The 25,131-nt window shown below is 41.7% G+C and overlaps 1 protein-coding gene and 1 pseudogene across 1 annotated transcript in view; one reads left to right on the forward strand and one right to left on the reverse strand.

The window, feature by feature from the left end:
- The window catches only part of LOC142654474 (uncharacterized), a 1,458,099-nt gene that overhangs the window by 622,628 nt on the left and 810,340 nt on the right, over nucleotides 1-25,131 (forward strand).
- Nucleotides 5,356-23,942, reverse strand: LOC142663625 (uncharacterized; annotated as a pseudogene).

Consider the following 25,131-nt stretch of genomic DNA (forward strand, 5'->3'; position numbering starts at 1 on the left):
TCTATCGGCAGTTTATCCCGAACTTCTCATCTCTGACTGCCCCAATCTCGGCCCTCACGAAGAAGAGGGCGAATGCCAAGATTTGGCATCCAGAGGCAGAATGGGCATTTACTAAGCTCAAGAGCGTTTTCACCTCAGCTTCTGTTCTTCATCACCCTGATGCTTCTCGGCAGTTTCTTCTGGAAGTGGACGCATCTTCCATTGGTGCTGGAGCACTACTAGGTCAAAAGAACTCTAAGGGCAAGATGGTGGCTTGTGGCTTCATCTCGAAATTGTTCTCTCCGGCAGAGCGCAACTGTTCCATCGGGGAACGGGAGTTGCTGGCCATCAAGTGGGCATTAGAGGAATGGAGACACTTGCTGGAAGGCGCGGTCCACCCTATTATCATTTATACGGATCACAAGAACCTTACGTACTTACAGTCAGGACAATGACTAAAACCTCGCCAAACCAGGTGGTCGTTGTTCTTCGCTAGATTTCAATTCTTGCTTCACTTCCGTCCTGCTGATAAGAATGTGAAGACTGATGCCCTGTCTCGATCTTTTGAGATTCATGACTCTGAAGAGATTCCCCAATATACCAATATATTATAGACCCATCTAGGATTATTGTCGCTAGCCTGTTGCAAATTAGAGACATTCCTCCTGGAAAGACTTTGGTCTGCCTTACAGACAGGAGGAGAATTCTCCGCTGGAGACAAAGCTCTAAATTGGCGGGGCACTCTGGTGTTCGAAAGACTCAGGACTCCATAGCCTGGACTCAGGACTATTGGTGTATTGGTAGCCCACGCTGCCTAAGGATGTTGTGGTCTATGTCTCTTCATGTACGAACTGTGCCTCGAACAAGTCTTCCTGCTCCAAACCTGCTGGTCTGCTCCTTCCCCTGCCCGTTCCTGATTCCCCTTGGCAGCATATAGCTATGGACTTTATCACTGATCTTCCCCCCTCGGCTGAATGTACTACAATCTGGGTAGTAGTGGATAGTTTCTCCAAGATGTCACATTTTAGTCCACTGACTGGCCTCCCGTCTGCTCCTCGCCTGGCAAGCCTGTTTATTTCATACACATCTTCCAGCTACATGGATTCCCTCTGAATATAATCTCTCGGACCGGGTTGTACAGTTTACATCCAAGTTCTGGAGAGTCCTGTGCAACCTGTTGGACGTTAACCTTGACTTCTCTTCTGCCTATCACCCTCAGTCCAATGGTCAAGTGGAGAGCACCAACAAAATTTTAGAGAATTATCTTTGTTTCCACCCAACACGACAATTGAGAGCAACTCCTGGCTTGGACAGAATTTTCATACAACCACACAAGTGAGTCTACCACTTCGCCTACTTTTTACATTGTGTACAGCCAGCATCCTCGCGTTCCTCTTCCTATGCCAGCCATGACTCAAGTACCGGCAGCTAACTCTTCATTTGGCTCTTTTGCTCACATCTGGCAGCAATCTAAGGCTGCGATTCTCCAAGCAGTGGACCACATGAAAAATCATGCCGATAAAAGGAAAATTCCCCCTCAATTCTCTCCTGGAGTCAAGGTCTGGCTGTCCTCGAGCAACATTCAACTCAAGATGCCTTTTCACAAGTTTGCTCCTAGGTTCCTTTGTCCTACAGCGGATCAACACAGTATCCTATAAACTTCGGTTGCCTCCTAGTCTGAAGATTCCCAACTCGTTCCATGTGTCCCTCCTTAAACCCGTGGTCCTGAACTGCTACAGTAAAGCTCCTAGGTCTGCAGTTTCTCCCAGTGGTTCTTCTGAGGTATTCGAGGTGAAGGAGATTCTGGACCACAAGAGGGTAGGAGGAAGGACTTTCTATTTGGTGGACTGGAGAGTGTTTGGTCCTGAGGAAAGATCTTGGGAGCCAGAGGAGAACGTCAATGGCCCTACCCTCCTTAAAAAATTCCACTCTCGCTCTGGACCCAAGAAAAGAGGGCGTAGTCGGGGGGGGGTACTCTTACGGCCGCGGACCGCGACCCTCACTTACCTGCCTCCTGCAGATCTTCCTCTTCCTGCCGACGTCTTCCTCCCCAGAGACGTCGGCACATGCGCCCGCTCTGTCCCTTAGTGATTACTAGAGGGCGCGCGTGCGCTGGTTCCCGGCCATAAAGAACCAGTGCGCGCATATGTAAATAATTTATTATTCCCTGATCACCCTGAACTATAAAAAGTGTTCTGCCCTACTGATCTTTGTCTGAGCGTTGTTAGTATTCCCATGTTAGTCTTGCAAATGGTTCCTTAGTGTTATCCTGTTCCCGTTGTTTTCCATGCCCTGCTGCCTGTATCCTGTGCTGTGCCCTTGTTCCTGAGCCTGTTAGTGTTGGAGTCATGTCCTGCTACACCTGGGGTCATCTGTCACATCCAGTGTAATCTGCCACGTCTAGTGTTATCTACCACATCCAGTGTTATACGCCACGTCTGGCGCAACCTGCTGTCATCCGCCACATCTGGTGTAATCTGCTGCACCCAGCTCCATCCGTGCTAAAGCCTCGGCCACTGTCTAAACTATTTTAGGTACCTTTTGCTACGAACTTGTACTGACTCTTGCATAGACTGTGACCTGGCAAGCAGCCTCTCCACTAAGGCGGAGCGGCCTAGTGGGTACACATACCCTGTGATTGTGACAGTAGTCAGTTCAGCGGAACAATATTATTTTTAAAAGCAAATTTGAAAAGTTGCTTACATGGACACTAACTTTTTAAACTACTAATCTTTTATCCATTTAAATTTTGTGTGAAGTTACTGCCATAAGGTGTCTACATTCTTGTAATCTGCTGTCCACCCAGTCGTAAAGCAAATTCCGTCCCTGGTTACAGAGCAGAATTGACGGACTGCAGAAGGTGGGGGTGTGTCTTCACTGCCTGCCTTCTCAAGTCTATGGAGAAGGTAGAGGGGGGGAGAAGAAAGAGAGCGTCAGCAACAGACAGGCTGCATACAAGTCTATAGACATGGAGCAGGGGGAGGAAGAAGGAGCAGAGTGAGACAGACACAGGCTGCTGGTAAGATTTCTATGTCACCCCAGTGCTGGATTATTAGCTACACTGCTCATTAATGTCTCCTCCGTGCTAATGCAGCTTCTATATATTTGATACATAGAGATAGGAGAGTTCAGAGACAACTGGGAATTAGAGATAGACCCCGCAGATGGGAAAACTTGTAAAAAAAAAATGCAGAATACAACTCATATAATGGCCAGAAATAGTGTTATTCCTCCTGTACACACATATGAATTCTTATTCTAAAAGTCACCTGAAAAGTTAGACATGCTTTAAAAACACATAGTAATTAAAAGAAATTCCTTCTAAAAGTGTAGTCTTAAAATTTTAATTAAATCCTCACGTCACAATTTCCTTTACCAATATTATCCCCTTCCCTTTCTTATTTTTGTCCTATTAAATACCAGCCGGAGGATGGAAACGCCTCCAACGATATTAGTTTTAAAGTCTCTACGGCATCTAAATACTCCACAAGACAAAATTATACAATTCTGGGGAAGTTTACATCTATTTTCCTAGAAAATGAAGTTGAACAAATGAATAAGTTCCATGCAAAATTAAAACCACTGAAATAAATATATATATATATATATATATATATATATTCTCCACATGGGGTATCTTTACTGGGTCAACAACATCGATAACATGGGGAAAAAAAATACATGAAGAATTTCGATTCACACACTGGTACATTAAACAACAACTGCTTCGTATCAATTTTTTTATCTGGTCATTTAGGCACAGTGGAAAAGTAAGACATATTCTGAATACATGAAAGGAGGGATGAAACAGAGGTTTAATCGCTTATGACACCGATTATGTTGTAATATTTTATTAGATGTTATTAAGGGATGGTGGTTATTTTGTTTATTTACAAAGTCGTAAAGTAGATTCACACGTCTTCCTTGTAAATGCATTTGTGGTGTATGATTTGATGACACGTGTATATAATTAAACCACTGTATAATGTGATTTATTAAGTCTTGTATTTCATCTTTTAGAATCAATAATATTTTACATGGGGTGTCCTTACTTTCAGTATGTCACTCTCGATTTCCTGTGATATCGGATGCTAGGTACACAACGAGGTTCTGAGTGCAAGATAGTGCAAAACTGACTTATGCGGATGCGCTGTTCCCTTGACGTTTATTAAGCAGATCCTGAGACTGCCGAGCCACTTTATCTCTCTGTTTTGTTAAGGTGCTGTGATTTCACTATCCAAATATAACTCCAGGCAGTCTGCTGATTTGCTGAGGGTTAGAAGCTGAAGTCGCTTATTTTTTCTTGCTGAAATATAAAGATTGATCAACAGGAAATCACAGTAATTGATCCACACGAGACTATGACAAACTTGGTAAAAATGATGCAAAGGAGAGGATTTTTAAAAAATGATGCATAATCCAAGTCTGGGAGATGCTTTCTTAGAAGTCAAGTAATAGAGGGTGGATCTAATTCAGACAGCTCTGTTTCCACAGTTGCCTCTTCTGCCCTGCTCACCAGATTTGGTGAGCGGAGCAGAAGAGGAGGACACAGAGGGAACGGAGCACAGTCTGAAATAGATCCACCCTCTATGACTTGGCTTCTAAGGAAGCATCTCCCAGACTTGGATTATGCATCGATCATCCTCATTCTAAAAATCTCCTGTGCACAATTTTTTACCAAGTTCAAGCAACTCACCAGATTAATTACCTTCAAGGGAACAGCACCTCCGCAAGGGTCAGTTTCCGCTATCTTGCACTAAGGACCTCTTTGTGCATCTAGCAGCCGATAGCACATCTCTCGCTCGCTGGGACAAGTTCTTCACCCAGAAAGACCTGTGGCTAGCAGTCTCCCAAACTATCACTTGGAATCTACATTTTTTTTTTTTGACGACTTGGTTGTCGTGCTCCTAGCACGACACCGATAGGTGAGTGTACTACATTCACATTCCTGCTTCTCCAACGTCTCTTGAGATGATCCCCTAGGTTGCACCATTGTGTGCTTTTTATCTCTGAAGTGATCACTCTGGATTCTCCTGCAGTGTGGGTGAATTTATGAATACAGTAATAAGAAGCGAGGTTAATGGTAACAATTCAGCTTCTCTGCTTTGTATGTAAACAAGGCTCTTTTCTTCCTTATAGCCACAATACTTTTTCTTCATGGATCCCGGTCACAGTTGGCCTCAGGTAAATATATTTTGGACGTTTGGCAGATCCAGGCTAATTCCACCCAAAAAAGAAACACTTATTGGCTGTATAAGGTCTATAAATTCCCTAATGTGTTGAAAATCTTTTATTGCTCTTAGAACATTTTCCACATTCCAAACGAGAATATGATCTGTATGTAAATTCTCTGATGAGTTAAAAAACGATTTCCTTGTAAAATATTTTCCACATATAGAACATCAAAACAGCTTCTCCCCTGTGTGACTTCTTTGATGATCTCCAAGTCTGGCTTTAGTACTAAAACATTTCCCACATTCTGAACAAGAGTATGGCTTCTCTCCCGTGTGACTTCTCTCATGTGTAACAAGATGTGATTTATTTGTAAAGCATTTTCCACATTCTGAACATGAAAATGGTTTCTCTCCTGTGTGAATTCTCTCATGTGTAACAAGATTTGATTTATCTGTAAAACATTTCCCACATTCTGAACAGGAGTATGGCTTCTCTCCTGTGTGAATTCTATGATGATGCCTAAGTCTGGCTTTATTAATAAAGCACTTCCCACATTCTGAACATGAATATGGTTTCTCTCCTGTGTGACTTCTGCCATGTCTAACAAGACTTGATTTCTCCTTAAAGCACTTCCCACATTCTGAACACGAGTACGGTTTCTCTCCTTTGTGAATTCTCTCATGTATATCAAGACTTGATTTATTTATAAAACATTTTCCACATAATGAACATGAATATGGCTTCTCTCCAGTGTGAATTCTTTCATGAATAACAAGATGTGATTTATTAATAAAACATTTCCCACATAGGGAACATCAATACGGCTTCTGTCCCGTATGAATTCTCTCATGTCTAACAAGACTTGATTTATCAGTTAAGCACTTCCCACACAATGAACAAGAAAATGGCTTCTCCCCTGTGTGAATTCTCTCATGTATTACAAGACTTGATTTATATGTAAAGCATTTCCCACAATCTGAACATGAATATGGCTTCTCTCCTGTGTGAATTCTCTCATGTGTAACAAGACTTGATTTATGAGTAAAGCACTTCCCACATTCTGAACAAGAGTATGGCTTCTCCCCTGTGTGACTTCCATGTGTAAAACAACCAGAGCTTTTTGACCTTTTACCCACTTTACGACCTGTACTTGTGGTAATCTGTGATTGGTCCGGAGAAGGTTCCTCATGGTTAGGGGAATTATATGATAGATCTATACTGTGAAGTCCTGGATGTACATTGAGGGTAATGAGGTTTTCTCCTGAAGACTGCTGCATGATATCTTCATCTTCTACTTTACAATTTAGTGATGACATGAAGTTTCCCTCAGAGACATTTTCTGTTAGGATTAAAAATAGATGACTTGATTTTTGTATTACATAAAACTTGTTTTGATATAACAAAATAATTTTAAAAGCATAACCTTGTCAGGCAATTAAGCCTGTCCTCTTCCAACACATTTGACCCTTCAATACCAATTTGACATCAATAATAAAACAAGAACTTAATATCGTTATTGACAATCTAATCATAGCCACAGTCTATATTTAACAAGATAATGTGCCATGAGACAAAGGACACATCTCAGGCTGAATTCACGGACATGACAATGAGATCTGTATATCCTAATGGATGCAGAGTCACCAGATCTCAATTTTATAGAACATCTTTAGGATGTAATGGAATATACAGAGTGAGGTTATCAATTAGAATATGTACTAAAGGTGTCCAGCACCTTGTATCATACCACTTAGGGCTAATTCAGACGAGCGTGATTCTTGTCCGTGTGCTGTGCGTTGAAACAATGATTGATTTCAATGGGGCTATTAACACATCCGTTGCGTGAAACTCATTGCATGTCCCATATTTAGGTGCGTGAAAACTGTCACCTATTGAAGTCAATGGGTGCGTGAAACCGACTGACAGCACACGGACGCACATCCGTGTGTTGTCGGTGTTTCACGCATCAATTATATTGAAAAAAAATAGAAGTGCTTGCAAGTGTGTGAGAAACACATGCCGCACGCAAAGCACACTGATGCAAAATGCAACACACATGGACAGATTTACACACGTTTTTTTAAGCGTGCAAATCTGCCACGCTCGTGTGAATGAAGCCAAAGAATTCAGGATGTTCTATGGGGAAAAAGATTCACTACACTTAGCGGTAATTCTTTTTTCCTGAACCATGACAGCACCCCCAGAGATACATGCCATCCAAAGGACACACCTTTCCACACACACAGGCTGTTAGATGTAGTTTTGATATTTAGGGGTGACCTACTGGACCCTAGAACAGTAGATCTGGCATGTCTGGGAGAAATCATGGCTGATATGATGAAACTTTTCTCAACCATGTGTACCAGGGTCTCTTTGGCCATGATCTTCTTTATCACCCTAAGTAGAAGACACAGTGAAGGTAATGGATAACTTTGTTGACGACTCCAGCATTGGGCTAGAGCATCTATTGCTAAGGAGTAATACGAGGTGTTTATGGAAAAGAATCTCCTGCTCTTCCTGTTCTCTCTGGTAGCAAAACGATCTATGGGGGGAGTTACCCTTCTGGATACGATCATCTGAAAGATAGCTGGATTGAATGACCACTGCAGACTTCCTAAGCAGAACTCGATTCAGAACCCAGTCAATTTGATTGTCCCTGCCCATGTAAATTGTTGAAAGAGACAACGGATGATGTTCCACTAGGGTATAGATCTTCGTTGAGAGGGCCATCAGTAAATCTGACCTGGTGCCTCCCTGATGGTTTAAATATGCCACTGTCGTATTCGATTCATTTTTGATATTGAGAAAGAGCCTGACTGTGGATTAGAGATAAAGGTGAAGATCGAGAGAACACTTGTTCTTGTCCTATTTCCTTAATATACTATATGGACAATAGTTTTGGGACACCCATACTTTAGACCTACAGGAGCTTCTATGACATCCTATTCTAAATCCATAGGCACTAATATGGAGTTGGTCCCCATGCCATGAAGCTTCCGGCACACAATCTTTGTGCGGATGTTGATACCAGAGGAGGTTTGGAGCGCTGCAGTTATTGAGTCATCGGGCGTTGGGGACTTTTATAAATTATGCTCCGCAGCACTCGGTGACCCCACTCTGTAACTGGTCTTCTGTGGTACCTAAACCATTCCACTTTGCAATAATACCACTCACAGTTAATTGTGGAATATCTAGGAGGGAAGAAATATACGGAACTGAATTGTTACAACGGTGGCGTCCTATTACAGGACCATGCTGGAATTCAGTGAGCCAATTCTATCACAAATGTTTGTAAAGTCTGACTACATGGGGTAGTGCTGGATTTTATACACCCACCTGTAGTAATGGGACTTCATGAAACACCTGAATTCAATTAAGGCTATCTTCACACAACAGTGGAAAAAAAATGGCCATTAAAAACGCATCAACTGTCAGTTTTTCATGGCTGTTTTGCATCAGTGTCTCCAAATTTTCATCCATTTCAAGTTTGTCTGACCGGTTTTAATTGCTGTTTGTCATTCGTTTTCCATGGCCGTTAAAAAAACGGATGGATTTAATTTGTCAGGTTTTTTTTGTCCCAACCCCCTGAAAACACCAGTTTCCTTGTATATTGTGCCGCAATGCCCCTGTAGAAAGTACCACAGTGCTTACTGTAGATACAGCCACACACACCCCAACCTGTAGATGCGCCATACCCTCCTTGTAGATAGCGCCATTGGGGCTCTCTCTCTAGGAGCAGAATCCTGAGCCAGAGCGTAAGCTGGAGCCCCTGAGATCATTGTAATTATATGGATATATTTACATTAGTATAAGTATTATTTATTTATATGTTAATTATTTGTTACACATGTTTTGTGATCACATGACATGTATTTGTTATCCATATGATTGGCTGGGGATTTATTATATGTATATGATTAGTTGATTTAAATTGGTAACAGATGTTTTTTATTGATGTAATTAGTGACAGGTGGTTCCCATTCATGTTTAGAGAAATGTATTTAGTATTTAAATCCTTCCTGACATTTGTCATATGGATACGTCATGCAAAAGTTAGTGCAGCCCGCATTTTGCCGTATCCATATGACAAATGGATGCCACAGGCTCAGAAGCTAAGTCTGTGTCATCGTCCCCGGGTGTCAGCTGAATGTTACAGCTGACACCCTGGGGTAATGGCGGGGACCAACGTTAGCTTCGAACCCCGACATTAACCCCTTAAATGCAGCGGTCAAAAGCAATCGCTGCATTTAAGGGGTTTGCAGCTCATCGTATGTTACAGCTGACATCCACCTGTAACGGCAGGAACCGGAACTAGCTCCGATCCCTGCCATTAACCCCTTAGATGCAGCAATCGATGCATCTTAGAGGTTGCCAGCAGGTCGGCAGTCTTGCTATCGCATTGCAGGGCTGCCGACTGCTGCTATGGCAACATGAGGCCTAACAAAGGCCTCCTGCTCTGCCATTACGTGCAATGTATTAGAAAAAAACCTGACAGTTGGACCTTCAATTCCCCTAGTGGGACTAAAAAAAAAGTGTCAAAATAAAAAGTTGTAAAAAGTTAAATAAAAGTTTCAAGTAATAAAATAAAACACAAAAGCCCTTTTTCCCTGATCAAGTCCTTTATTATTCAAAAAATAAATAAACCAAAACATATTTGGTATCACCGCGACCGTAACGGCCTGAACTATACAAATATGTTATTTTTTCCACGCGGTGAACGCCGTAAAAAAAACAAAACCTTAAAAATACAATGCCAGAATTCCTGTTTTTTGGTCACTTTGCGCTATAATAATTGGAGTAAAAAATGATCAAAAAGTCGCATAATTCCAAAAATGGTGCCTATAAAAACTACCGTATTTTACGGACTACAGGACGCACTGGACCATAAGACGCACCCATAAATTGTAGCGTAAAAGAGGATAAAAAAAAGGTTTTGCCTTTAACTCTATATTTCCTGGGTAATATTGAGACAATAGGGTACCACAATGCCCCATAACAATGTCAGACACAGAAATACAAGACATTGGCAGCTATAGTGCTCTCACCCTCCCCTGAACTCACCAAACATCAGAGACTTGGAGAGGCAGGGGTTAATGGTGTTGAATCTGCTCTTCTTACGGCTCTGTACATGAGGGGGCGTGGCTAGAAGATCCTTGTCGATCAGCACCTGCATAGATAGTTTACTGTGCTGTGTGTACAACTGTTTGTGTTATCTGCTCACTGAACAGTGAGATGACAGAATTCTGTCTGTAAGATGTGACTGTTCAGTGAGCAGATAACTCAGAGATCTTTTACACACAGCACAAGACATGCTGCTTCCATTACAATGAACTACAAGGACAGTCTCCTCCTCCTGGCATCTGTTTGCCTTCTGGAGATAAGCCGCAGCTCAGATTCTAAGAGAAAAACTGCGTCTTATAGTCCAAAAAATACGATATAGCTCATCTCGCAAAAAACAAGCCCTCATGCAGCTCCGTAGATGAAAAAATGTAAAAGTTATGGTTCTCACAACATGGCGACAGAAAAAATACATTCTTTTTACAAAAGTAAAAAAAAGTTGTAAAACATGAAAAAGTGATATAAATTTGGTATCGCTAGAATCGTACTGACCCGCAGAATAAAGCGAACATGTAATTTATAACGCACACTGTATAAAAAAACAAACAAAAGAACTATACCAGAATTGCTTTTTTTGGTACCCCTTGCCTCCCAAAAAATAGGATAAAAAGTGATATTAAAAAAATAAATACAAATTTGCATGTAAAAAATGCCAGTAATAACTACAACTCGTCCCGCAAAAAAAACAGTCCTCATACCACTACGTCTATGAATAAAATAAGTTAAGGCTCCAATAAGTCAGCAAATAAAAATGTGCAGTTGTGGAGGTCCAAAGGGAACATTTCTTCTGTTTCTAGAGGAGATTTTTTCAAGGCCCTAAAATTAGTGTGGATCAAAACGGGGATAAGAAAGGACATTTATCATTGCAACACCGGCCTGTGCAGAAAGGATTGTGTCGCAGCGTAACACACATCTATGGATTATTTTATTGCTTTTTTACTCCATTATTATACCCCCTGACTATGCCCCTGATGTTCTCTGCCGAGCTTACATGTAACCCCACATTAAAAACTGAAATGCCAGTAAAACTCCAAACAAAACTGCTACCAAGAAAAATCCGCCCTCCAAAAGCCAAATGGCGCTCCCTCCATTCTGAGCCCTACGATGTGCCCAAACAGCTGTTTACTTCCACATACATGGCATCGCCATACCCGGGAGAACCCTTTTAACAATTTTTGGGGTGTGTGTCTCCAATGGCACAAGCTGGGCACGACATATTTGCCACTGAAATGTAATATCTAGAGAAAAATTTTAATTTTTACTTTGCACAATCCGCAGCGCATTCATTTATGGAAAAGACCTGTGGGGTGAAAATGCTCACTACACCCCTTAACCCCTTAATGCACCATGACGTAACTGTACGTCAAGGTGAGCAGTAAGTTCGCGCACCTTGACGTACAGTAACGTCAGTGCTTTGACAGTTAACCGCCGCGCGGCGCTACACCGCAGCGGCGGTTAACTGTGCAGGGTGTCAGCCCTGCTCTCCCCGTTGCCGATCAGCGGCCTGTCGCCGCTGATATCGGCAGTTAACCCCTTAATTGCGGCGCTCGATTTTGAACGCCACAATTAAGGTCTTTAGCGCCGATCGGCAGCCCCTATGTGAAATCACGGGGGCTGGCGATGGTACCCATGGCAACCGGATGCCAGACAATGGCTTCCGGGTTGCCATGTACAGAAGCCTATGAGGACCACCCCGAGGGTGGTCGTCGTAGGCTTCCTGTCAGTGTGACTGTCACGTCACAATGACAGTTGGAATGCATTACACTACGTGTGTAGTGTAATGTATTCCAGCAGCGATCAGAGCTGCAAGTCTAAGTGTCCCCTAGTGGGACAAGTGAAAAAAGTAAAAAAAAGAATAAAAATGTTTTAAAAAAAAGTGTAAAAATAAAAGTTATATGTGATATAAACAAGAACTGCTTTTTATTATAGGAAAAAAAATGAATACGTAAAAAAAAGTACACATATTTGGTATCACCGCGTTCGTAACGACCCCAACTATAAAACTATAATATTATTTTTCCCGCACGGTGAACGCCGCAAAAAAAATAAACGAAAAACAATGCCAGAATCAATATTTTTTGGTCACCACCCCTCCCAAAATATACAATAAAAAGAGATCAAAAAGTCGCATGTACGCCAAAATAGTACCGATACAAACTACAACCCGTCCCGCAAAAAACAAGCCCTTACACAGCTTTTTTCACTGAAAAATAAAAAAGTTATGGCTCTCAGAATATGGTGACTGCAAAACATAAAAAAACGTATATACAAATGGTATCACAGTAATCGTACCGACCCGCAAAATAAAATATAATAGTCATTTATAGCCCAGGGTAAACGCCGTCAAAAATAAATAAAAATCATTGTCAGAATTGATGGTTTTTGGTCACCTGGCTTGCCGAAAAATTGAATAAAAAGTGATCAACAAAATCGCATGTACCCCAAAATGGTACCAATGAAAATTACAGATTGTCCCGCAACAAATAAGCCCTCACACGGCTCCGGTGGTGAAAAAATAAAAAAAGTTCCGGCTCCCAGATTATGGCGATGCAAAATGTGCAGAGTGTTCCAAAAGTGGATAAGATCGGGCGCCATTTATAAGTGCGACAAAGGCCACATATCTGCGGATTATTATTTATTTACCCCATTATTATACCCTCTTATTATGCCCCTGATGTACTCTGCCCAGCCTACATGTGCCCCAACATTATAAACTGAAATACCAGCAAAACGCCAGAGCTACTACCAAGCAAAATATGCGCTCCAAAAGCCAAATGGCGTCCCTCCCTTCTGAGCCCTACAGCGTGCCCAAACAGCTGTTTACGTCCACTGATATGGCATCGTACCAAAAAATGGTACCAATAAAAACTACAGCTCGTCCCGCAAAAAATAAGCCCGCACACCGCTCTATTGACAGAAAAATAAAAAAGTAGTGGCTCTTGGAAAGCGGGGAGGAAAAACGAAAAAGCAAAACATGAATCAGTTCGTAAAGGGTTAATTACTTTCTAATTAAAAAACATTTATGACCACATGTGGGGTATAGCCGTACTCGGGAGAAATTGCTTTACAAATGTTGGGATGCATTTTCTCCTTTATCCTTTGTGAAATTGAAAAAATTCAACATTTTAGTGGAAATAATGTTGATATTAATTTTCACGCCCTAATTCTAATAAATTCTGCAAAAGACGTGTGGGGCCTAAATGCTCACTATGCCCCTAGATAGATTCCTTAAGTGGTGTAGTTTCCCAAATGGGGTTACTTTTGGGGGGCTTCCACTGTTTCGGCCTCTCAGGGGCTTTGCAAATTCGACATGACACCCAAAAACTATTCCAGCTAAATTTGAGCTCCAAAAGCCAAATAGCGCTCCTTCCCTTCTAAGCCCCGATGTGGGTCCAAACAGCAGTTTATTAGCACATATGGGGTATTTACGTAATCAGGAGAAATTGTTTTACAAATGTTGGGGTGCTTTTTCTCCTTTATTCCTTGTAAAAATTTAAAATGGCTACCTTTTTTCAGAAAAAAAGTAGATTTTCATCTTCACATACTAATTCAAATAAATTTAGCAAAAAAACTGTGGGTTCAAAATGCTAACTATACCCATAGATAAATTCCTTGAGGGGTATAGTTTCCAAAATGGGGTCACTTTTGGGGGGTTTCCACTGTTTTCATCCCTCCAGTGCATTGCAAACGCGACACGGCACTGAAAACTATTCCAGCAAAATCAGAAATCCAAAATCCAAATGGTGCTCCTTCTCTTCTGAGGCCTGCTGTGGGTTCAACAGCAGTTTATTACCACATATGGGGTATTGCTATAATCGGAAGAAATTGCTTTACATATGTTGGGGTGTTTTTTCTACTTTATTCCTTGTAAAAATTGTACATTTCCAAATTTTTTCACAAAAAAAGTAGATTTTCACCTTCACATACTAATTCAAATAAATTTAGCAAAAAAACTGTGGGTTCAAAATGCTAACTATACCCATAGATAAATTCCTTGAGGGGTATAGTTTCTAAAATGGGGTCACTTTTGGGGGGTTTCCACTGTTTTGGCAGCACAAGACCTCCTCACAACTGACATGGTACCTAAAATATATTCTAAAAAAAGGAGGCCCAAAATCCACTAGGTGCCCCTTTGCTTCTGAGGCCTGTGTTTCAGTCCATTATCACACTAGGGCCACATGTGGGTTATTTCTAAAAACTGCAGAATCTGGGCAATAAATATTGAGTTGCATTTCTTGGGTAAAACCTTCTGTGGTACAGAAAAAATGTATTACAAATGAATTTTTGAAGAAAAAAAATGAAATTTGTAAATTTCACCTCTACTTTGCTTTAATTCCTGTGAAACGCCTAAAGGGCTAAAATACTTTGTGAATGCTGTTTTGAATTCTTTGATGGGTGCAGTTTTCAAAATGGGGTGACTTCTGGGGACTTTCTAATATATAAGGCCCTCAAAGCCATTTCAGAACTGAACTGGTCCCTGAAAAAATAGCCTTTTGAAATTTTCTTGAAAATATGAGAAATTGCTGCTAAAGTTCTAAGCCTTGTAACGTCCTAGAAAAATAAAAGAATGTTCAAAAAACTACGCAAACATAAAGTAGACATATGGGAAATATAAACTAGTATGTATTTTGTGTGGTATTACTATCTGTTTTACAAGTAAATACATTAAAATTTAGAAAAATGCAAATTTTTGCTAATTTTCTCCAAATCTTGGCGTTTCTTACAAATAAATATTGAATTTAACGACAAAATTTTTTCAGTATCATAAAGTACAACATGTCACGAGAAAACAATCCCAGAATCGCTTGGATAGGTAAAAGCATTCTGGAGTTATTACCACATAAAGTGACACATGTCAGATTTGCAAAAATGGGGCTGGTCCTGAAGGCCAAAACAGGCTTAGACACTAAGGGGTTAATAAATGCCTTGAGGGGTGTAGTTTCCAAAATGGGGTAACTTGTCAGGGGTTTCTTTTATTATTTCACATCAGAACCTCTGCAATTGTGAACCAATACTTTGTAAGTCGCCAAATTAGGCCTCAATTTCGCATGGTACTCGTTCACTCCTGAGCCTGGTCGAATGTCCAGGCAAAAGATTAGGGCCATATGTAGGGTATTTCTAAAACCGGGAAACACAGCATAATAATTAGAGAGCTTCCTTGTTATGGTGGCACAAGCTGGGCACCACATATTGTCATATCTATGGAACAATTGCCATTTTCACTCTGAAACATCGAGTGCACACAAATTTCTGCTAAACATCTGCGGGGTTAACATCCTCACTACACCCCTAGGTGAATACCTTGATGGTTGTAATTTCCAAAATGGGGTCACGCCTGGGGGGTTTCCATTGTTTTGATTCCACAGGGGCTCTGTGTTCCCAAACAGCAGTTTATGACCACATATAGGATATTGCCGTACTCGGGAGAAATTACAAATGTTGGGGTTCTTTTTTTCCTTTATTTGTTGAGAAAATTAAAAATTTTAAACTAAAGCTACGTCTTATTGAAGAAAAGGGATTGTTTTTATTATCACTGCCCAATTTTAATAAAATCTATGAAACACCTGTGTGGTTAAAATGCTTACTACACCCCTAGATGAATACCCCAAGGGGTGTAGTTTCGTAAATGGAGTCACTTTTGGGTATTTTCACCTGTACTGGTACCTTCGGGGCTTTGCAAAAGTGACATGGTGCCAAGAAATCAATCCAGCAAAATCTGTACTCCAAAAGCCAAATGGCGCTCTTCTGAGCCCTGCCATGTGCCCAAACGGCAGTTTATGCCCAAATATGGGGTATTACCGTATATTACAGAGAAGTTGCTTTACAAATGTTAGGGGCTTTTTCTTCTTTATTCCTTGTGGACATTTTTTTTTTATAGCTAAATCTACATCTTATTGGAGAAAATGAAAATTTTTCATTTTCACGTCCAAATTCTAATAAAATCTATGAAATACCTTTGGGGTCAAAATGCTCACTACAACCCTAGATGAACTACTTGTGGGTTGTAGTTTCCAAAATGTTTTGGCACCACAAGACCTCTTCAAACCTGACATGGTGCCTAAAATATATTCTAAAAAAAAGGAGGCCCCAAAATCCACTGGGTGCTGCTTTGCTTCTGAGGCCTGTACTTCAGTCTAGTAGCAAACTAGGGCCACATGTAGGATATTTTTAAAAACTGCAGAATCTGAGCAATAAATATTGAGTTGCGTTTCTCTAGTAAAACCTTCTGTTACAGAAAAAAAAATGATTAAATATAAATTTCACCTCCACTTTGCTTTAACCCCTTCCCTCCGCAGCCATTTTTCAGATTTTCACTCTTGTTCTTTCCTTCCCACCTTCCAAAAGCCAAAACTTTTCTTTCTCCATCAATATTGCCGTATGAGGGTTTGTTTTTTGCGGGACGAGTTGTAGATTTTCACAGCACCATTTTTTGCACCATATAATGTAGTGGGAAACGAGAAAAAAAAAATATGTGGGGTGGAATAGGAAAAAACAGCGATTCCTCAACCTTTTGGGTGGTTTTGTTTTTACGGCGTTCAACGTATGGTAAAAACGGCATGTTAACTTTATTCTGTGGGTCAATACGATTACAGCGATACCAAATTTATATCGTTTTCTTTGTTTTACTACTTTTACAAGGAAAAAACTGATTGTTAAAAATAAAATGTGAGTTTTGTCTCCACATTCTGAGAGACATAACGTTTTTATTTTTCTGTCGATTTAGCCGTGTGAGGGCTTATTTTTTGCGGGGCGAGCTGTAGTTTATATTGGTACTATTTTGGGGTACGTGAGACTTTTTGATTACTTTTTATTTCATTTTTTGTGGGAGAAGGAGGGACCAAAAAACAGCAATTCTGATGTTTTTATTTTTTATGGCGTTCATCGTGCGAACTAAATAATGATATATTGTAATAGTTCCGACTTTTATGGACGCGTCGATACCAGTTATGTTAGCTTTTTATTTTTTTACATTGTGCTTGAGGGAAAATGGGAAAAGTTTTTTTTTTTTAGCTTTTCATTTTTTTCTTTGTTAAAAAAATTTTATTTTACTGTTTTTTACTTGTCCCCCTAGGGGACTTTAACCAGCGGTCGTTAGATTGCTTGCACGGTATACTGCAATACTAATGTATTGCAGTATATCGCGATTCTGACGGGAGTACAAAGATGGCGGACCTGGTGGACTTAGTCAGGCCCCTAGGCAGCCGTGCCAACCAACGGCTCCCCCCCCCCCCCGATCTCACCGCAGATCATGTAAGTGCCGCGATCGCTATTGAACACGGCATTTAACGGGTTCAACAAGCGGGATTGCGCTCGTTACCCGGAAGTGTCGGCTGTAACACACAGCCGACACACTCGCTCTATGGAGCGGTCTCAGCCCGTGAGCCCGCTTCATATTCCCCCAACCAGCGTGCGCCGTGTATATACGGCGGATGTCGGGAAGGGGTTAATTCCTGTGAAACTCCTAAAAGGTTTTTAAATGCTGTTTTGAATACTTTGAGGGGTGCAGTTTTTAAAATGGGCTGACTTATGGAGGGATGTATTGTATAGGCCCCTCAATGCCAGTTCAGAACTGAACTGGCCTCTGTAAAATTGCCTTTTGAAATTTTCTTGAAAACTTGAGAAATTGCTTCTAAAGTTCTAAGCCTTGTAATGTCCTAGAAAAATAAAAGGACGTTCAAAAGACGATGCCAATCTAAAGTAGACATATGGGGATGTTAATTAGCAACAATTTTGTGTAGTATAACAGCCTGTCTTACAAGCAAATACATTTAAATTTAGAAAATGCTAATTTTTGCAATTTTTTGCTAAACTTTGGTGTTTTTCACAATTAAATACTAAATGTATCGGCCAAATTTTACCACTAAGTTAAAGCCCAATGTGTCACGAGAAAACAATCTCAGAATCGATTGGATAGGTGAAAGCATTCCAAAGTTATTACCATATAAATTATCATGTCAGATTTGAAAAACAAGACTCTGTCAGGAAGGTCAAAATTGGCCAAAGCGGGAAGGGGTTAAGGAAGGTGAAACACTGTTAGAATAGGCTTAATAATGACTCCTGCGCGAGTTGAAACGTTGCTTTTTCCTATGATGTACTGGGAATAATAAAAGAAGGACATTCATTTGAATACACCTGCCTTGATGCTGCCATTTTTTGGGGGATTGACTGATCCCTGATGTCCCAGAGGGATTGGGAGTGAAGTGGCATGCACATTTGTTTGGTATAACCATTATATTTTTTCCTCTTCCAGTCTGATGACTGTTGTAATTGATTATTTGGAGTGTGCTGTTGATCTTTTTACACTGTAAATATATGGATAGTGACGTCAGTGGCTCCTCCTTGAGCAGAATCCCCGATGCTCAGGGCAAGCTTCCGCTCCAGGAGAAGCCCCTGACTTCACTGTCAATATATGGACAATGATGTTAGGGGGTTTGAGATGCCAGAATCCCAGAATCTCAAAGCCCCTAACATCACGGTCCATATATGGACTGTGACGTCAAGGGCTTTCGCAAGTCAGGAGTCCCAGGCCAGAGAGCTGAGCTTGCGATGGAAACACCATAGTCGAAAGCCCTAACATTACTGTCCATATATGGACAATGACATCAAGGGCTTTCCTGGGCTGAGCACTTAAAGTAGCCCAGGGGAGTCCTCTTGTGAGGGCCAGACTCAGTTTTTAACGGCCATCACAAGGATTGATTTCTGAAAAACGGCCGTTAAAAACGGATCCATTGACTACTATGGGGGTCGTCGGGCCATGAAAATGGTCAACTATAGAACATGTTCTATTTTTTGACGGCCAGTGTTCACGGGCCATTAAAAAAAACAGCCGTGTGTTTGCACCCATAGAACTTAATTGTTCTAAAAACGGTCTTGTGAAGGCCATTTAAAAAAACGGCCACCGCTTGCCCATTTTTCAATGTCGTGTGAATGTAGCCTAAGAGGTGTGTCCCAATACTTTTGTCCATATAGTGTCTATCTAATTCCAGAGCCCTAGATTTGAATTGCACCGTCACAGCTGGAATACATGACGTTAGAAACCCTTGGACTGACATTGCTCACCTGAAAGAAGGTCATATGGCCGATGAAAAGATCTGTCAACCTGTCTATAAAAGGTTGATTTTTTTTCCTGGGGTAGGAAAGGACATTTACTTGGTGGAGTCTAGTAGAATGCCCAAAAACACACACCTCTTTGAAGGGTTGAAATTTGTTTTATTCAGGTTTATGTTCCACAGGTCTGCCTGTAGTGAATGCCTGCTAGGTCATGTCCTAGCAGATGCCTGTCCGTTTTAAACGGACAGGCAGTAATACACTGCAATACAAAAGCTTTGCAGTGTATTATAAAAGCGACCGGAGAATCGCATATTAAAGTCTCCTAGTGGGACTAGTAAAAAAGTCAAAAAAAAGTTTAATAAAAAAAATAAATGTAAAACCCACTTTTTCCCCTTACAAACTGCTTTACTATTAAATAACCAAAATAAAGTAAAAAAGTTACACATATTTGGTATTGCTGCGTCCGTAACGACCCGACTATAAAGCTATTACATTATTTAACGGCGTAAAAAATTAAATAAAAAACTATGGAAAAATTGCTGTTTTCTGTGAACCCTGACTTAAAAAAACTGTGATAAAAAGTGATCAAAAAGTCGCATCTACTGCAAAATGGTACCAATAAAAACTACAAGTCGTCCCGCAAAAAAAAAAAGCCCTCATACAACTGCATCGGCGGAAAAATAAAAAAAAAGTTATGGCTCTTGAAACGTAATAATTTTGGAAAAAAAGTGTTTTTACTGTGTAAATAGTAAAACATTCATAATCTATATAAATGTGGTATCTTTGCAATCGTAACAACCTGCTGAATAAATTGATTGTGTTATTTATACCATACGATAAACTGAGTAAATTTTGGACGCAAAAAAGTGTGGCGAAATTGCTGGTTTTTTTTTCTACCCCCCCCCCCCAAAAAAGAAGTTAATCAATAAATTCTATGTACCCCAAAACAGTGAAATTAAGGGGGTGTTCACATTGAATTTTTTGACTAGTTTTTTTACGCGGAAACCTCACCGCAAAACGCGCCAAAAATGCCTCCCATTGATTTCAATGGGAGGCGGAGGCGTTTCTTTCCAGCGAGCGGAGAAACAAGCTCGCGGGAAAAAGAAGGGACACGCCCTATCTTCGGGTGTTTACGCCTCTGACCTTCCATTGACATCAATCGTTGATCGTCTCTTGCTTGTTCCTTTCACACGGAGCTATGGATGGGGACGATCGCTCATCCCCATACATTATCATGTCGGCAGCGCGTCTCCCTGTTTACACAGGGAGATGTGCTGGCGACAATGATAATATTTTACTTTTTTAAAACGATACGACCAGCAGATGATTGAGCGTTTGCTCGTTCGTCTGCTGAGCGCTACCCTGTTTACACAGGGAAATTATCGGCAATGAGCGCTAGATTAATGCTCGTCTGCCCGATAATCGTCCTGTGTAAAACCCCCTTACGGGATGTTTATAGTTTCAAAGTAATGTAATGTCATAAAATGCACCGGCAATGTTAAGATAAATCTAAGGGTATGTTCACACACACACTAATTACGGACGTAATTCGGGCGTTTTTGCCCAGAATTACGTCCGAAAAATGCGCCTCAATAGCGTTGACAAACATCTGCCCATTGAAAGAAATGGGCTGACGTTTGTCTGTTCACACAAGGCGTAAATTTACGCGCCGCTGTCAAATGACGGCGCGTAAATAGACGCCGGCGTCAAAGAAGTGACCTGTCACTTCTTGGGGCGTAATTGGAGCCGTTATTCATTGACTCCAATGAATAGCAGCGCCAATTACGTCCGTAACTGATGCGACGTTCAAGCGCCTGCACATGCCGTTACGGCTGAAATTACGGGGATGTTTCCTCCTGAAAACATCCCTGTAATTTCAGCCGTTACGGACGCTGTCGTGTGAACATACCCTTAGGAATAACAGGCTTTACTACATGCTTTGTGCCATTGTTAGGCCATGAGAGGTCAAGCTAAATTCATCATTACTTACCTGTGGTAACACCTCCTGGAATTTCCTCCTCCACATCACTCTTACACGGTTGATCGCCCCTCACCCACTCTTCTTCTTCATCCTCCACTTTAATATTAGTCTGATCTTCCCCCTGATTTCACATATGTAACAATTCAGTACAATACAGCAGAGAGTGCGAAGAATCTAACAGATCAACATAAGAAACCTCCAAAATCTATGACCACATCTATGACCGCAGGACCAAAAACCTCCACACCGCCCTACATAGATCTGGTATAGGGCTCAGCTTCATCTACCTGATGATTCTCTGGGACATTGTGATTTTCCTCTGGGCAGTCCTGGGAATACAGGGGACTGGGACATCTCTCTGGTGGATTTCTCCTGCTGGATCCATCTGTAGGAAACACACAGTGACAGAATACATGACTACTGTATATCTGCCTATATATCACACACTTCTCTCTACACTTCTATGTTTATTCATCAGGTGCTAAATTACAGCGTTGAGCCCCTCTCTACCTATGCCGAGGTCCTAGAACCTTGTAGACCACAAGTCGGAAGTGACCCAAGTGCGTGAGTAGAAGGACGGGAGCTGATGGCTACCTGCTCTCCTATAGTATTCAATATGATCTGTGTTCTGAGGAAGGGCACAGTGAGCTTCTTTTAAGAGCACCCTGCTGCATCCGGCCAACCAAATAAAGTGCTACAGCGTCACCCTGGTGCGATGCCACCTCTGCTTATTAGGGAATTCTAAATTTCAAGAAAGGGAACCTACGGTTAAGATCCTCAGTCAGATGAAGTACCTGTAGTAAGAAATAAAAACCTTGTAAAGTTGCCGCTTAACAAGGGATGGGAAACCCCTGAGCTGTTGGAGAGAGTTTTTAAACCTCTACATTTTCTTTCCCTCGTGCTGTTATGGTGGATGTTGAAATATATATGATTATATTTTCCAGTAATAGGTTTTCCGTGAGCTAATGACACCACCATGAGAGAGACTGCCTCCCTCCTGGACAGGAAACAGAAGAGAGTGAACACCCCCATCTTCCGTAGTAGGAAGTCTCACGGACCTATTAGGAGTACAGTTATGGCAATTTGGTTTATATTGCCGAAAATTGGTATATACACCGAAAATGGTTCAGGAATGGTTTGAGAAACATGACTAGGAGTTCAAGCTGTTGACTTGGTCTCCAAATTCTTTACATCTCAATCCGATTGAGCATCTGTGGAATGTGCTTGAAAAGCCAAGTCCAATTCATGGAGGTTGCACCTCACAACTTACAGGACTTAAATGATCTGATTTGAACGTTTTGGTGCCAGATACCACAGGAACCTACAGAGGTCTTATGGAGTCCATGCTTCAATGGGTCAGAGCTGTTTTGGTGGCCCAAAGGGGCCTACACAATATTAGGCAAGTGTTTTTTTCATTGTTATGGCTGATCGGTTTGTCTATATCTGACGCTCTTCCAAGCTGTGAGGTGAAGATTCCACACTTCTGGATGAAAAAAAGAGGGAAAGGGATAGCAGGTTCTCGCTATCTGATGAGACCGAAGAGCTTATTACAGCTGACACTCTTGCTTAATGTCCGGGATTGGACATAACGCCATTCTGCCTTTGCCCACAGTAATGGCCAACAAGTCTCTTCTTACCTTGCGATGTGCGCGGCGGGTAGTTCCCCATCATGGCCTCCTCGTACAGATCCTTGTGTCCTTCTAGATACTCCCACTCCTCCATGGAGAAATAGACAGTGACATTCTGACACCTTATAGGAACCTGACACACACAATGATACAGTCATTACCCAGACACCTCCAGTGCGGTTACTGTAGAATTTCCCAGCATTCCCAGCAGTGTCACCTCTCCAGTCAGCAGCTCAGTCATCTTGTAGATCAGTTCTAAGATCTTCTTCTCATGTATCCAGGAGTCAGGGGGTGGCTCTGTGATGGGGCTCTGACTACTGCTCCATCCTCCTGACTCATGGATGATGGGAGTCGTACAGTCACCCGATGTCTTCTTCACTATTGTGTACTCCTGAGTATGGAGAGAGACACATAGAGAACTGAACACAGTATTCCCCCCTCAGTAGAAAGAGGGAGATTGTGACCCCGCTGTATAGAGCTCTAGTGACCCCACATCTGTAATACTGGAGACCTCACCTACAAAAAGGCTGAGAAAATAGAACGAGGCCAAAGACGACTACAAGAACGGTGGAAGGTCTGAAGAACAAACCCTCTCAGGAGAGACTTAAAGAATGTCATTTATATCTCCTGGAGGAAAGACGGGAAATGGGGGCATGATGGAAACCTTTATATATGTTACAGGAGGGAAGAAACTAGACACAAGAACAAGGGGCACTAGTTGTGGGGGAGGGGGGGTCAGAAGCAATGTCAGAAAATATTATTATACTGAAAGAGTAGTAGATACTCGGAGCAAACTTCCAGCAGATGTGGTTGGAAGATGAGCAGTAAGTGAAATGCAGAAAAGTTTACCTCTCCGCTCAACAGGTAGATGATCTCCAAGGTGAAGTCTAATATTCTTCTGCTCATCTCATTCCTGTCCTTGTCCATCCTTGGTGGGTCATTCAGGAGAAGGAACGTTGTGGAGGAGAAGATGAGAAAACTGGAGGAACTGGAGGATCTAGTACTGCAGACGTCTTTATGAAGAAAGGAGAAGATGGAAATCATACAAGGGACAACATCATGTGTGAAATACAGAACTTCACTTATTGAGCATTGAGAGAAACATCTTCTCACAGCCGTCACCACATGGAATAAAGGGGTACTCCCAACACTGACATTTCTCCCCAGAATATGGCAGAAATGTCTGATAGATGCGGCTGTTTCTGGAACTCCTATACAAGTGAATGGAGAGAGTCGTGCACACGTGTGGTCATCTCTCCATTCATTCTCCACCTGAATGTAGTCATTACCTCACCAGGCGGGTCGGGGGACCCCAGTTCTCCACAAAGGTGGGACCCCCATATATCAGATATTTATGGCATGTCCTGGGAATATAAATGATGAGATATTAGAGGTCAGAGATGTGGGAACTTCAGAGACGTGTAACATTCTTATTTATTACAGTAGTGGGAACATAAGAAGCCCCTTACTCATATTGTGTCCTCAAGGATTGTGATCAGGACCCGCTCTCCTCCTTTAGCTTAGTAATTGTATATCCCCCTTTAACGAAGGCTCTGTTCACATCACCGTTCCCTTCCCTTCCGCTGAGAGGTTCCGTCGGGTTAACCCCTCAGCTTCCAGTTCTTAATGGTGACAGAAACCTAGCTAATGGTTTCCCTCACTTTGACGGAACATCGCTAACGACTGCGTTGTTGGTTCCGTCAAGAACAACGGCACGCGGTCACAATGGTAACAGATGGAAACCATTAGCGATGTTTCCATCACCATTGATATCAATAGTGAGGGAAACGGAAGCTTAGTTTAAGTTTGTCTTTCCGTTGAGGGGTTAACCCTACGGAAACCTCTGAGAGAACCCCTCAACGGAAGGGTAACGGTGATGTGAACAGGCCCTAAGGCTTTGTTCACACCTGCAGGACGAAGCAAGTGATTGACCCCAGTGACTTCTCCTGTGCATGGCTGATAAATATCGCTCCTGGTACAACCCCTGTAATAAGAGGCGTGCAGGATAGCGGCCGGGCGTGGGGTAAGGGTATGTTCACACTACAGCGTCCGTAACGGCTGAAATTACGGGGCTGTTTTCAGGAGAAAACAGCCCCGTCATTTCAGCCGTAACGGCATGTGCAGGCACTTGAACGCCGAGTCCAATACGGACATAACTGGATCTGCTTTTCATTGGAGTCAATGAATAACGGCTCCAAT

The sequence above is a fragment of the Rhinoderma darwinii genome, chromosome 1, assembly GCF_050947455.1.
Source record: "Rhinoderma darwinii isolate aRhiDar2 chromosome 1, aRhiDar2.hap1, whole genome shotgun sequence".
Taxonomy (NCBI): Eukaryota; Metazoa; Chordata; class Amphibia; order Anura; family Rhinodermatidae; genus Rhinoderma; species Rhinoderma darwinii.